The 14,475-nt window shown below is 40.3% G+C and overlaps 1 protein-coding gene across 2 annotated transcripts in view; it reads left to right on the plus strand.

Annotated features, from left to right (window-relative positions):
- The window catches only part of KATNBL1 (katanin regulatory subunit B1 like 1), a 51,411-nt gene that overhangs the window by 6,867 nt on the left and 30,069 nt on the right, over positions 1 to 14,475 (plus strand). The gene's annotated exons all lie outside the window — the stretch shown is intronic.

Consider the following 14,475-nt stretch of genomic DNA (forward strand, 5'->3'; position numbering starts at 1 on the left):
AAGCCTTTGACAAGGCTCCTCACCAAAGCCACTTAAGGAAACATGGGATAACAGGGAAGGGCCTCTTGTGGATCAGTAACTGGTTTAAAATGTAGGAAACAAAGGGTAGGAATAAGTGGTCCATTTCTACAATGGAGAGAGGTAGATAGTAGGGTCCCCCAAGATTCTGTATGGGGATCTGTGTTGTTCAACGTACTTCCTTTCTCAGATCATTAATGAGTGAACAGTGAAGTGGCAAAGTTTGTAGATGACACAAAATTATTCAAGATAGTTAAATCCAAAGCAGATGAAATTTAAAGCTAATTTCATATTTTTGAGGTTAACAAGCAGAGATCTGATTTCTTCTTGTTGTTTTTTAAAAATGGGTTAATTTAAATCTTTGTGTAGACAAAGCAGTTTGTATTTTCACATATGAGCTGATAGATAGCAATCCAAGACTTGAACACCACAGGTTGAAGACAAGGCCCATAAGAATCTTCAGAGAGCCCAGAACAATAGCTTCGAGAGATGGAGTCTCCCATTCGTTTCAGTGGGGTGTTAATTCCAGTGCCTACTGGTGATTTTAAATGTTGGTATTTGTTGATTCATTATATAAGAAAGGAGAGAGAGGATCACAGATCTGTGCAGTTTACTGTGAGTTGATCTTATTTTGGTGCCATGTGTTGGTTTCATATTGGAGAATAGTACCACTTATTTTTTCCTAATCAAGAAAGACCCCAAGAAGCCACAGATATACTCAATCCCCACCAAGGAGAAGCTAAGATAAAGGAGCTTAGAACATGTACAGTCACAATCTACTGAGCGTAATTTTTCATTTGGTTAGGCGAAGGGATGAAACTTGAAGAGTACTGCATACCCCCCGTTTGACACCAGCCCTTTGAAAACTTGAAGCTGAAACAGCTTCCCTTTAAACTTTCATTCCCATCTTTCTGCACACATTGACTTGTTATGAGAGGGTGCTCACGAACACTGTCGGATTTAGATTGGGTTCTGCTGAAGGAGGATCAAACAGAGAGTGATCTTGTTTTTCCTGCACAAAAGTGCATCTGCCTTGGCATAGTGTAAGCAGGCACAAAGTGAAACTGGCAGCTTACAAAATTGCTTATAAGTATTCTTTTAAGCAGACTTAATCAATCTTAGTTTTAATATTGCTCTTTTTTGTAAACATTGAGGGCCAAGGAGAAATGTGACATTCTTTCTGCTTCATGTTTAAAATTAAACCTAAATTCCTGCCTTACTGCAAGTATTCACACTAATAATTTTTAATTAATGTGCATTGAACCCATACATTATCATATCAAAATATGCAGTCTTGCAGATAGGCTGATTGAATGTTCTCTCATCACTGTAATTTCAATATGTCAAGCTTCTAATATTTTAAACTGGAAGCCTTTAACTACAATTTCCTAAGACTGAGGAAGAAAAATCTCTTAAAATTCCATGTTAAAGGCCACTATCCTCTCTTTAATAAACCAATTGGATATATCGTTTTATATATTGTAAAACAAGCTGTAGGTTTCTTTCAGTTAGAATACAGGAGACAATCAGTATGAAGTAATAACTAATAATTTTCTCTTGGTTTTGTTAGGTGATCTGTTACTTGCTATCTAAAATGCCTAAGGGTTTTTAATCTGGAAACATGTACTCATAGCTATATTGAGTGTTCTTAAGAGTGTCACTTTTTTAATACATGTTTGAAAAGATCTGTGTAGCTACTTGAACCAGTGACTGTCTTTCTGTGTGTTGAGAAGGTTCCTACAACAGCATGAATTCCCAAACAAACTTTGTTAACTTAGGCCTTGTCTTTGCTAGGAAAAAAGATGTTTCCTAAAACACATGAAAACTACAGATTTCTAGTCTTCTAGGATTTTGTTGGCTACCATGTGATAAAAATACACCTTCCCCATCTTCCGCCATTGTGGACTTACCTGGTTACAATCCCTCAAATATCTTTCCTTGCAATGCAAATACTAAAAAGCAAGGAATTACAGCTACAGTCATATCTAATACAATATCGGTCTACAGTACTCCATTGTACCGAATGCCCTTTTTAAAATGCTGAATTTTAATTCAGTGGTACTACTGCAGTCAGTGTGTGCACATCAAACAGTTTGAAAATAACATTACAGTGCACAGCCCTGGAACACACCATTTAAAGTAATACCAATTATAATGTTAAAATACAATATTGCACTAGGTAGGGGAAGAAGGCAAAGTAGATTACATAGTCAATTTATTACCTTAGTAAAATCAGACTAATAAAGTTTTATGCACAAATGTCTTCTACGTACATTCTTAATACCATAAGTGATGCACTGGTGGGATTATTTTTTTCCTTTTTCACTTTCTTGATGTGTGTGCTGAGGGTGATGGCATTACCAAAAAGATTTAGTGTCATAGTGGTAGCAGGGTAATGCTTGGAGATTGTTGGGTGGGACGGGACTGTTACCTTAACTTAAGATATTCTTGATTTTTAGTGTTTGTGTTGTGAGGAAATAATCTCAAAAAACCTTAACTCAAAGTTAACAAAGCTTTCTGTGACCATTTATACTTTTCTTAATGTTACATGTATATGTGGGGACAGAGGAGAGCTGTCTGTGGAGTTAGGAAAGTAATAAGATCTCCTCCATTTAAAACAGTGCACCAGGCAGAGAGAGCTTCAGTCTATGTGCCAGCTTTCTTTGGTGGCACACAAAGCTTTTTATGTGAAGTTGGGTGAACATGGAAGACTAAAAAGCTTTGAGTGCTGGTTGGAGAAAGCTTGTTTTTAGACTTTCTATGCCAGGAATGTAATGTTTCACACTGAATAGAATTGGCTTTTCCAGAAAACTGTGGTATAGGCTATTTTCTAAGTTCACTATTGTGGTTAATTTATTAACTCTGTGGCTCTGGTTCTCCACTACACCAATGGCTCTCAACCTTTACTGTACCCCTTTCAAGAGTCTTATTTGTCTTGTGTACCCCCAAGTTTCACCTCACTTAAAAACTTACAAAATCAGACAGAAAAATACAAAAGTATCACAACACACTGTTACTGTTACTGTTATATGGTACATTTTTACCATATAATTATTAAAATCAATTGGAATATAATTATTGTACTTACATTTCAGTGTATAGTATACAGAGCAGTATAAACAAATCATTGTCTATGAAATTTTAGATTGTATTGACTTTGCTAATGCTTTGTATGTGTGCTGTTGTAAAACTAGTTAAATATCTAGATGAGTTTAATTTGATGTACTCCCTGGAAGACCTCTGCATAACCCTGGCTGAGAACCACTACACTGCTGCTGCTTAATGTCTTCCTTGAGGATTTGCAAAAGAGAGAATACTTGGGTGGTATAAAGATGGTTTATTGCAGTCGTTCTCAAACTTTTGTACTAGTAACCCCTTTCACATAGCAAGCCACTGAGTGTGACCCCCCCCCATATAAATTAAAAACACGTTTTTCTATATTTAACACTATTATAAATGCTGGAGGCAAAGTGGGGTTTGGGGTGGACAGTGACACCTCACGACCCCCTCAAGGGTCCTGATCCCCAGTTTGAGAACTCCTGGTTTATTGGCTCTGTGCTAGCCCCTGTTGGAGGCATATCAAAGGACGGGGACATAAAGTACAGTTAACTTCCTGGCTGCTAGAATGTCCCTTGTGGCTGTAGGTAGTCAGATGTATTCAGACGGGCCATTAGGCTCTGAAAGCTGTACTGGGGGAATGGCCCAGTGCCAAGGTGGGCCAGGATCACGGTGGGGGAACCGAGGTTACAATGTGGCCAGCCAGTACTGCTTCAAACGTGTTGGCTTCTATTTAATAGAGCTTTTCAATTGTATTAAGCTAACACACTTGAAAAATACACATTTTGCCTAACAAGGCAGGGCTTTTATCAGTATAATTTTATATAATACATTGCAGGTGACATCTACCCCAACCTCCAGCTAAACCTAACCTAACTTATGAAAAGTGCACAGACACTTATATAGTTAAATGGCAATGCTTTGACACTAAGGATCTTGCTTAATTAGTGCTACATACTTAGAGCTGGAATGTGTTTAATTGGTGTCAAACTAAAAGATGTAGAAATATGTAGTAGTTAAAATCTCTGACGGGCAAAAAGCATTGGTTTGGTATAGTTCAATTGAGTTGGCTTAATGTGACTAAAAAGGCTCCGTTAGGGTATGTCTTCAGTGCAGTAGAAGACCTGCGGCTGGCCCTGGTCAACTGATTCACCCTTATGGAACTCAGGCTACGGGACTAAAAATATCAGTGTAGATATTTAGGCCCAGGCCTGAACATCTTCTGTACTGCTATTTTTAGCCTGTCAGATAAGATCAAGTCTCAGTGCTGTGGGGTTTATTTACTGTAAACAGACCCTGAATGCTCCTTAAGACTCAGGCTAATATATTTGAAGTTGTCTTAGTCTGTACAGTTAGTTTCTGTATCAGTATTACTGTCTGTTAGGAATGTGACTTTTTAATTGATATAGTTATAGTTGTACACATAGTGTGGGCATAATTGTGCTGGTATAAAGATGCTTTATGTCAGAATAGCTTAGTCTCCTTCCTGCATAGCCTGTATGAGTATTATTACTGCATCAGCAGTCGGGTAGTACCACTTTAACTACACCCAAGTAGTACAACTTTTGTGTGTAGACAAGGCATGTATTGTCTGAAACCATACAATATGGTCAGCTATGTTACCCTGCATCTTAAAAAGCATTAAGAGGGCTTTTTAGTCATACTAAGTAAATTCTGTTGCAGAACATCTCTGGTGTGCCATCAAGACAGAGCCTGAGAGCTCTCAAAACAAATGTGGAATTTTTGAATTCTGTGTTATAATTACCATCAGATCCACAGATGAATAAAAGTTTACACTGGTCTTTGGGTCAAGAAAGGAAAAAAGTAATAATGCCACAGGAGGAAACTACCATAGCTAGCATGGCGGATGCCCATGCAGATATCGGTCTGGGTATGTTTAATTTCTCCCTCTTTCACAATGTTTACTTTTAGACAAATTTTTATGTAATCTCAGATAAAGATGAAATTTTGCATGTGTTGATCACATAATTGCAGTGGTAGAATGCATCGTTGTTGCAGTGTGGATTTTGTCTCAGCATTGCTAGCTCTACTGGCCTAGAAGGAAGTATCTTTCCCAAGTTGAAGGAGCCAAAATCTATGTCAGTAGGGGCATCAAAGGGAAGGAATGCTACCTCTGTAACAAGGCTCACCCTTCCTGTAGGTCCCTCTGATAGTGTTCTGTGGGAATCCAGATCTAGGAATGACTGCTGGGTGTGCCATATCCCTGCCTTCCACCCTCTGGCCCATAAGGCAGAACAGTGCAGATATCTGCAGTAACTTGTATAGATTTCCTGTCTGTACTTTGGTGCTCTCTCTTGGGGAGATGGCTGTGGTTTGGTAATTGGAGGAGCCCCAGGCAGCATGGCTTATAGAGAAACCATGATATTAAGATTGTTGCAGACAAATAGGCAGCAGCGTGCAAGCACTGATCCTCTTTTTGTGGCCTTTGCCACTAGTAAATTATAAGGAATCTGTTGGTTTAAGGGACTGAACTCCCAGCTTCTTCCATGTTGGGGTGTTGGTAAATCTCAGCCCCTAGTAAAAGAGTGAGGTGGGAACTGTAAATTAAAACCCGTGGGGAGTCTTCACTTCCCTGCATAGGGGAATATTGGTCTTTTAATGTGTAAATAAATGTCTGTTATTAGGGCCCTACCAAATTCATGGTCCATTTTGGTCAATTTCACAGTCATAGGAATTTAAAAATCATAAATTTCATGATTTCAGCTATTTCAATCTGAAAATGTAAAGGTGTTGTGATTGTGGGGGTCATGACCCAAATAGGAGTTGGGGCAGGAGCACTGCCTTCAGAGCTGGGCAGCTGGAGAGCGGCAGCTGCTGGCTGGGAGCCCAGCTCTGAAGGCAGTCCCGCCGCCAGCAGCAGCGCAGAAGTAAGGATGGCATGGTATGGTATTACCCTCAGTAAGCAGTCACCACTCTCTGGCAACCCAGCTCTGAAGGCAGCAGCGCAGGAGTAAGAGTGGCATGGTATGTATAGTATTGCCACCCTTACTCTTGCACTGCTGCTGGCAGGGTGCTGCCTTCAGAGCTGGGCACCCAGCCAACAACCACTGCTCTCCGTCCATCCAGCTCCGAAGGCAGCGCAGAAGTGACCCCCTCCCCCGCTCCAAAAAAAAATAACTTTACAGTCCTCTCTGTAACTTTTGGGTTAAGACACCCAATTTGAGAATTGATGGTCTCCCCTGAAAAATCTGTATAGTATAGAATAAAAGCACACAAAAGACCAGATTTTGGGGCAGGGAGGGGAGAGTGAGCAGATTTCACAGTCCGTGACATGTTTTTCATGGCCATGAATTTGGTAGGGCCCTAGCTATTATGAAGTAGTTACTAAATTGGAATGTTAAACATAGATAATTAATATCAGTGTGAATATTTGTCCTTTGTTAATGTAATTAAATAATGGCATGGAGTGTATAGTTGTCTTTTTATAGGCACTTATGTGCTTCAAACAACTAGAAAACAAAAGACATGGACTGGCAGGGAATTCTACTGGCAGGCAGGCAGCAAGTAACTTAAAAGGGGGGGGAAGGAAGAGCAAGAAAGCATATAAAAATATTGCACTGGTGTTACTTGCAGGCATAGTCTGTAGCAGAGAGTGGTCCTAGGAGGAAGTTTGCCTTCAAATAAGGAAGCTGAAAGGTGTACTATCAACTTAATTTTTTTAGAATTTCAGTTTAAAAAAAAAACAAAACACCTTTCTGCTCCTCTATTTATAGTGGGATCTTCTCAGTCTTTCTGCCTTGTTAACTGACTATAGAAAGTGCTGTCAATTACACAAAGTAAATTGAAAAATATTTTTTTCTTCACTAACTTTTGTTTTCGTAATCTTATTTGTAACACTAATAGGAGCAACGCTTTCAGACAAATATAACCAAGTTGAGCATCGCTTTTTAAAAGCACTAGCACATGCTGAACGAAGTAGGCAATTGACCAAAAGCCCATAACCCAAACTCCTTTGTGTGAGAGGAAAAAGGACACAACCCTACCTGCTTCTGTGACATAATTACAGGTGAAAGTAATATTACAGAAAAGTGCTCCTTTTCATCTTGGTCACAGATAAGTAATATCAAAACAACTGCAGTCTTCTCTGATCTATGAGAGCCTGAATCTAGCAGTCAGAGTGCTGGCAAATATTAACATAAACCCATTTCCCTTTAAAGATAATTGGCTAGAGTGTGGATTGTCATTTGTCAGCCTTTGAGTCTCTGCCTCCCCTTTATAGCCTCAGCAAAGCTCTTTGTACATACTTAATTCAGTCATCCACCTGGGTCACCTTCCATATATGAGCATGTGGTGAGATTCATGACTTAATATATTGAGCTAGTCCCAGATTGTAAACAGATCCAAAACATTGTTTGAGTAATTCTGTGACTCCTAAGTGGCATAGCCACAAAAGGTTGGTAGAAGTCTTGGAAGAATGCTGTTTAGTTTTACACACACAATAATGTTTTGAGTGGATCACAAAAATAATTGCTGGCTTATATAAATAGGCTTTGCAGGATTTGATTTAAATAGTTGGTAAATGTCAGTTTTACTTGACACGTTGAAATTAATGAAAAAAATAATCCATCAGTAACAGTTGGCAACCACCGCCTTCTCTGCACCTTGTATTTGCAGGAATCTAATGTCACCAGCCCCACAGCTGCATAGGGAACCCTCTGCAGTCCTGCTATTATGCCTCTGCTCACCTATTCTCTGGCAGGGAGTACGTTTTGCTCATGATTTGTGTCAAGCTGCATTAGGATGGTAACTGGAATGTAACTAAACAAACTAGCATATACATTTTATTTTTATTAAAAACAAGCCCTTAATACAGTACATGACCTACTGTACTATATTTATAAAGCTTGGCCTCAAAAGTTAAATGTTTTTCCTCTGTCTTTCTTTTTATAGAAAAATTGCCTTTAACTTAAAGTTTTTTTAATAGACGCATGGATTGAACATATTTTTTATTTATTTAAATGTTTTAAGAGATTATAAATTTAGGCCTTAAAGTATTTTGTATTAAGTTCAGATTTCATTTCAAACAGGTTTATTTAAAAAAGAAAATTTATAATTCATATAAAAAATAAAATCACTTTTATCCACCTTGCTTACGAACTTTAGTACTTTGGTTCAATTGGTCGTTTTAAAAACACCCACCAGATAAAGCTATGATAGTTTCTTTATAGAGTACTCTACATGTATCCAAATCTTTACAACCTTGTCCCAAAAGAACTGCAAGTTAATAATGCAGCTGTTGAAACTGGACCTCACAGAATTTTTAGTTATTTCATCAGCTTAATGTTTTGAAAATATGGACTAATGATTAAATTGCCTTTTACATAAGCTGTGCTTTGAATTAAAGAAGACTTAAATGTATTACGTGGTCTGCTAAAGAAAATTAAAAGTACCTTTTTCTGTTCATTTAAAGCAGGTGCTTTTATGGAACTTTCAGAAGAACACTGTTACGAAGTAAAAAAGTGAAAGTTGTGGTTGGGCATTTTTTTGTAATGTGGACAGTTCCCCCAAAACTGGACTGAGATATCAATATATACATTACCATTTGACAGCTTGTTGATGGTCTTGATATGTAACAGTTTCAGTCTTTACTGATGTGGTCTGGTTTCAGATAACTGCTTAGAAATAAGTGCAATACATTACAATACATCCAGTCCGCCAAATTTATACTATTAAGTTATCTGACAAGGCACCTGGCCTTGGTTTATCAATAATATCCTCAGCTATGAAGATATTTTTTCTCATCAGTACAGCTGTTGGAGTCTATGCAGCATGTGAGCTGATAGATTTAATTTTTTTTTCAAAAAGAAAAGAAGTACTTGTGGCACCTCAATCTTGATTATCATACACATTGTAAGGAGAGTGATCACTTTAGATAAGATATTACCAGCAGGAGAGTGGGATGGGGGGGAGGTATTTTTTCACGCTTTGTGTGTATAAAAAGATCTTCTACACTTTCCACAGTATGCATACAGTGAAGTGATCTGTAGCTCACAAAAGCTTATGCTCAAATAAATTGGTTCGTCTCTAAGGTGCCACAAGTACTCCTTTTTCTTTTTGCGAATACAGACTAACACGGCTGTTACTCTGAAACCAATTTTTTTTCAGTGACTTGTAGGAATGGATTAACTTACTCTCTACTGAATGAAAGGGGACTCACTTATCAAGTCACAAATAAGTGGCAACCAGCTGTTTCCAGTAATAGGACCGATATACAGTAACTCCTTAATTAATGTTGTAGTAATATTCCTGAAAAATGCTACTTTAAGTGAAACAATGTTAAGCGAATCTAATTTCCCCATAAGAATTAATGTGAATGGGGTTAGGTTCCAGGGAAACTTTCTTTCGCCAGATAAAAGACGATATACATACACACCTATATACATAGTATAAGTTTTAAACAAACAATTTAATACTGTACACAGCAATGATGATTGTGAAGCTTGGTTGAGGTGGTGGAGTCAGAGGGTGGGATATTTCCCAGGGAATGGCTTACTGCTAAATGACGAACTAGTACTTGGCTGAGCCCTCAAGGGTTAACACGTTGTTAATGTAGCTTCACACTCTACAAGGCAGCATGAATGGAGGGAGGAGACACAGCATGGCAGAGAGAGAGACACTCACTGTGTGTGTATGTGTGAGAGAGAGATGCACATTGCCCCTTTAAGTATGCTGACCCCACTCTAAGTACACTGCCTTTTTAACTAGATCAGCAGGCTCTCTCTGTCCTGAGCCCTGTCCGTCCCCCCTGCTCTGTGGAGATACCCTGACATTAGCACCCCTTTTCCCCCTCTCCCCCTCTGCACAGCAAGCAGGATGCTCCTGGGAGCAGCTCCAAGGCAGAGGGCAGTTGAGGGGAGGGACAGCTGAACTGCCTGGCAATTGATAACCTGCTGGGCAAATGCCGCGCAGGGAACTTAGGGGAGCTGATTGGGGGCTGTCGGTCCATCCTGGTTCCAAGCCCCCACCAGCTCACTCTAACGGGCTGCTCTTTCTGCAAGCAGTGGACAAAGCAGGCGGCTACCAAACAACGTTATAAGGGAGCACTGCACAACTTTAAACAATCATGTTCCCTAATTGATCAGCAACAAAACAACGTTAACCGGGACAACGTTAAGTGAGGAGTTACTGTATTGCATAGAACACTGGATCTCAAAGTACAGATTGTTATAGATCTTAACCTTCCAAATGTAATCCTGATCTTTAAAGTGTGTGTGTGTGTCCTCACACATACCCTATGAGTAAGGCTGTTTTAGTCACAGGTATTTTTAGTAAAAGTCATGGACAGGTCCCGGGCAGTAAACAAAAATTCACAGGCCCGTGACCTGTCTATGACTTTTACTAAAAATACCTGTGACTAAAACTGGGGGGGAGACTCACTGGGCACAGCCCAGGGAGACGCCATGGGTGCTGGGGAGGGAGGGTGAGTTGCAGCCCAGGGGCGCCGTGGTGCTGGAGAGTTGGGCACGGCCCGGGGGGGTGCCACGGGTGCTGGGGAGGGGGTGCAGCCCAGTCGGGCACAAGTGCTGGGGGGGAGTTATGGCCTGGCAGGGAGTGTGGGTGCTGGAGGGGGGGGGGGTTGGTGGAGCTAGGGCAGGCTCCCTACCCAGTTCCTGGTAAGCAGCAGCCCTAGCTGCACATGCTGCCTCCCCTCCACCTGAAGCCCCAGTTCTGCAGCTCCCATTGGCTGGGAACCGCAGCCAATGAGAGATGCGGGGGCAGTGCCTGGCTGCTAGCAGAGGCAGCATGTGGAGCTAGGGGAACTGAGGGAGAGGAGCCCCCTCCCATCCCTACCCCACTTCCTGGTAAGCAGCAGCCCTGAGCCCCCAAACACCCAAACTCCTGCTGCTGGGGAGGGGGCAGCCCAGCGACTGCCCCAGCAGCAGCCAGCACGACTGACCTGGAGGCTGCCTGAGTTGGTCAGGCAGCTCCTAGGCCAGCTGCACAGGGCTGTTGCAGAAGTCATGGAAAATCACGAAATCCGTGACTTCCGTGACAAACACGGACCCTTACTCGTGAGAAGTAATTGCATGTTCAAAGTTTCATCTTGATTTCTCACATTTCTTAACTCTTCATGAATCTTATACTTTTGGTATATTATGAATACTTGTGATGTAAATTTACACCAATAGTATAGATACTAAATTTGTGTTGAATGGACATAAATCTAGGTCTAAAATTGGTTATTTATAATCAAGTGCAGTTGAGGCACACAGGTCATCTGTGTACAGATGGTAAGATACACAAGCATCAGAATCTTCGTTTAATGTTGACCATACTCACCATTTTTATTAAGCGAAACTAAAATGGTCAATTATAAATGTGATAAGTGAATGTTTCACATATGTTGCAAAGCATAGCTAACGTTTTATAAATGAGATAAACTCCAATAGCTAATTAAGTATGCAGTTGCCTACCTTGAGAAATTTATAGTAAAGCAAATGACAGGTAAAGATTTTGTATGGGCTTTTTGTCTGAAATTTCAGGGACGAGCATGCTTTTCTTGATATCCGATGAACATACGTCATTAATTTTATTTTCTACTATGTTTTCTCCTGAAATCCACCAACTTACCTGTTACTTAAATGAGTCTCTTCCAAATGTAGCAGTAGTGTATGCTAGTCTTTTCCCAGTCAGATCTGCATAGGTTTTAATTTTAAATGATAAATCTTCACATTGCAGACTTCCAGTTCATTTCAATTGGTATCTGAAACTCTTCTTTTTAGATTTGAGCAATTGATGGGAAAATCTATTGCAGCTGACTCCAGCTAAAATGGTGACCAGAAATCACAAATGGAATAGCCACAATAACTTCTGAAGAGCAGTATAAGCTAGTTTTAGTAGAAAATACTAAGTTTTTTATATATACCAAGTTCTGATAACAGTGAAATGAAGCACTTCAGGTATGTACTTTTGTAAAGTGCTTCTAGAACTTGTAAGCAGGGCATCTTGTTTCTTGATTTGCACAAGATGGCTTGGACAGAAACCTGTAATAGAATTCAGTTTTTGGACTCTGAAGTGGTCTACACTGGCAAAATATGGGAACCCATAATTCACAATGGATACATACTCTTTTACCAGAGATGCCTGAACCCTGCCTACGCTGCATCTTCTACCAGTAGATAATTGTAAGTCCCATTTTTGTCAGGGTGACCAAGCCAAAGTCCTGTACCTTAAGTATGAGACTCTTTCCTCTAGGAATGTCATGCTCTGTATCAAGTGACTTGGACAAATGTTAAATAAGTAGTAAGTATAAAACTCAGCAGACTAGCCCACACGCTAACACCCGAACTAGAGCACTATTCCTGTTGTGAGCAGTCTGACAGAGTGTGTGTCTTCACTGCAAAGTTAACTTAAGTTATAACTCGTGTAGCTCTGAGCCTGACGCCATCCATGCAAAATCTGAAGTTGAAGTGTGGTGCTTTAAACAAGCTAGCTGGCCTGTCGGGGGTATAGATTGAAGCTCAAATACTACTACTACTACTGCCTGCTCTGTGGTGAGAGCTAGAGAGTATTAAAAATATTATATAAACCCATCCTGCAAAACAATCTTGAAATTGAGTGGTGATTTTTTCAAATCTAGACACACATACACATTTATGATTTATCCTGTTAGAAATGAACATTAATTCAAAAGGCATTTTCTACAACACCTTAGAAAATACTGTTAGTACTGAATAGGCCAATGATGTCCCAAATACTCCTAAGACAGTAAAGGAAGCTGACTCATAAGTGTGACGTAATTGAGCACAGCTGACAAATTGTCATAGTCCGAGTCTTTACAAAAGGCCTAAAAACTGCACAGATGTGCATCCAAAGGACCAAGAAATCTCCAGTAACCAATACCTGTAAAACCGAAATGCTGTTGGGCTCTAAGATTATGAATTTTGTCAGTCAAAGATAAATTACTTTTATTATTAAAGGAGTTCACTTTGAGCATTAGTGCAACATGCAGAAATGATTCAGCAGTGCTAATTTAGGTTGCCGGACAAGTTACTCTTTTGGCAATAAATTAAAAATGATCATTCTAAGCCTCCTTGTACTCTTCTTTTTAATCTGAAAGTGAATAATAAGACCAGATGCTCTCGACTGGAATTCTGATCTATGACAATTTTCAGTTGCTTTCAAACCACAAACTGTGCTCTCCTTAAGGAGTGACAATCAATGACACTTTTTCATCTGACTCTTATAAAGATTAATGTGGTCTTCAGTGGAGTCTGTCACTTGATTTAATATGGAGGAATCAACAAGAATATTTGTGTTTGTGAACAGATACTATGAATGTTATAGTGGAATGGAAGCTTAGAAGATAGAAGAAATTGCTGATTAAAATAAACTAGGGATGAAGGTTTAATATATTAAGTGGAATGACACTAAATGTAAAATACAAAAAAGCCATGTAATGTGCTCTTAGAGATTTGTGTTCGTAATAAATTACTAGTTTGTCAATATCTTGAAGTGACCAAGTCTCATTGTGGATTTTCAAGGTGACCTGCAGAATAGTAAGGAGCACAGGGGTGCTAGAACAGGGGAGGCCAAGGGGCCATGGCCCTCCTACTTTTTGTCATGGGCTAGCCCCTACCCCTCCTCTCCCCCTGCCAAGGTGGGCACGCACACACACCCCATGCAGGCTGGAAGCCGCAGCTGGGCCATGGTAAGAGACACTCGGTCAGCTGTGGCAAGCCGCAGACCCTCCACCTGCCCTGGGTGGGGGGCCTGGGTGCAGGGACATGGGCCAGCGGCTGCTCTTGAGGGTCCCCCCACCCTGGCCAGGTGGTGGGCCCCAGGATCCCTGGCCCAGCTTGGGCGGGTCCTTGGGTGGAAGAGGGGGAGAGTGCTGGGGCACGGAGGGGTGGTGCCTTGTGCTCCCCCTCCCCCCCCATTTTGAGGAAGAATCCGTCGCCCCTGAAAGAGGATGTATACCCCTTTGGTTTGTGATGTATAAAGGAAGCGCAGAACGACTTCTTGCCCACCTCAGAATAAAAAACTCTCTGGTTTTTAACCCTAGAAATATCTGACATGTATACTCTGGCAGTCTTAGTTTTGCTAGAGAATGCCTCCTTGCTTTCAGGTGGGTTTGTGAGCTTTTCTAGCCTTTAACTGAGGAAGTGAGGGTTTTGAATCTTTAACAAAGAGGCTTTCTTACAGCTGTTTGTCAGATGTCAGTGTTTCCAGAAACAAAACTGAACCTTTAACGGTGAGAATAAAAATTACTCCCCATTCAGTTAATCAGGTTTCATTTGCATATTCTGTCATAAACTCGTTCATTTTTCAATATTTACACGTACTAGCTTTCCAGTTATCCATAGTCTTTCATGTAAAGCAGAGTAGACAGTACCTGAAATCTAATTGTAAAAAGGGGGGAAAGCAATAAATATTTTT

Source organism: Eretmochelys imbricata, chromosome 6 (genome assembly GCF_965152235.1).
Source record: "Eretmochelys imbricata isolate rEreImb1 chromosome 6, rEreImb1.hap1, whole genome shotgun sequence".
In the NCBI taxonomy this organism is placed as follows: domain Eukaryota; kingdom Metazoa; phylum Chordata; order Testudines; family Cheloniidae; genus Eretmochelys; species Eretmochelys imbricata.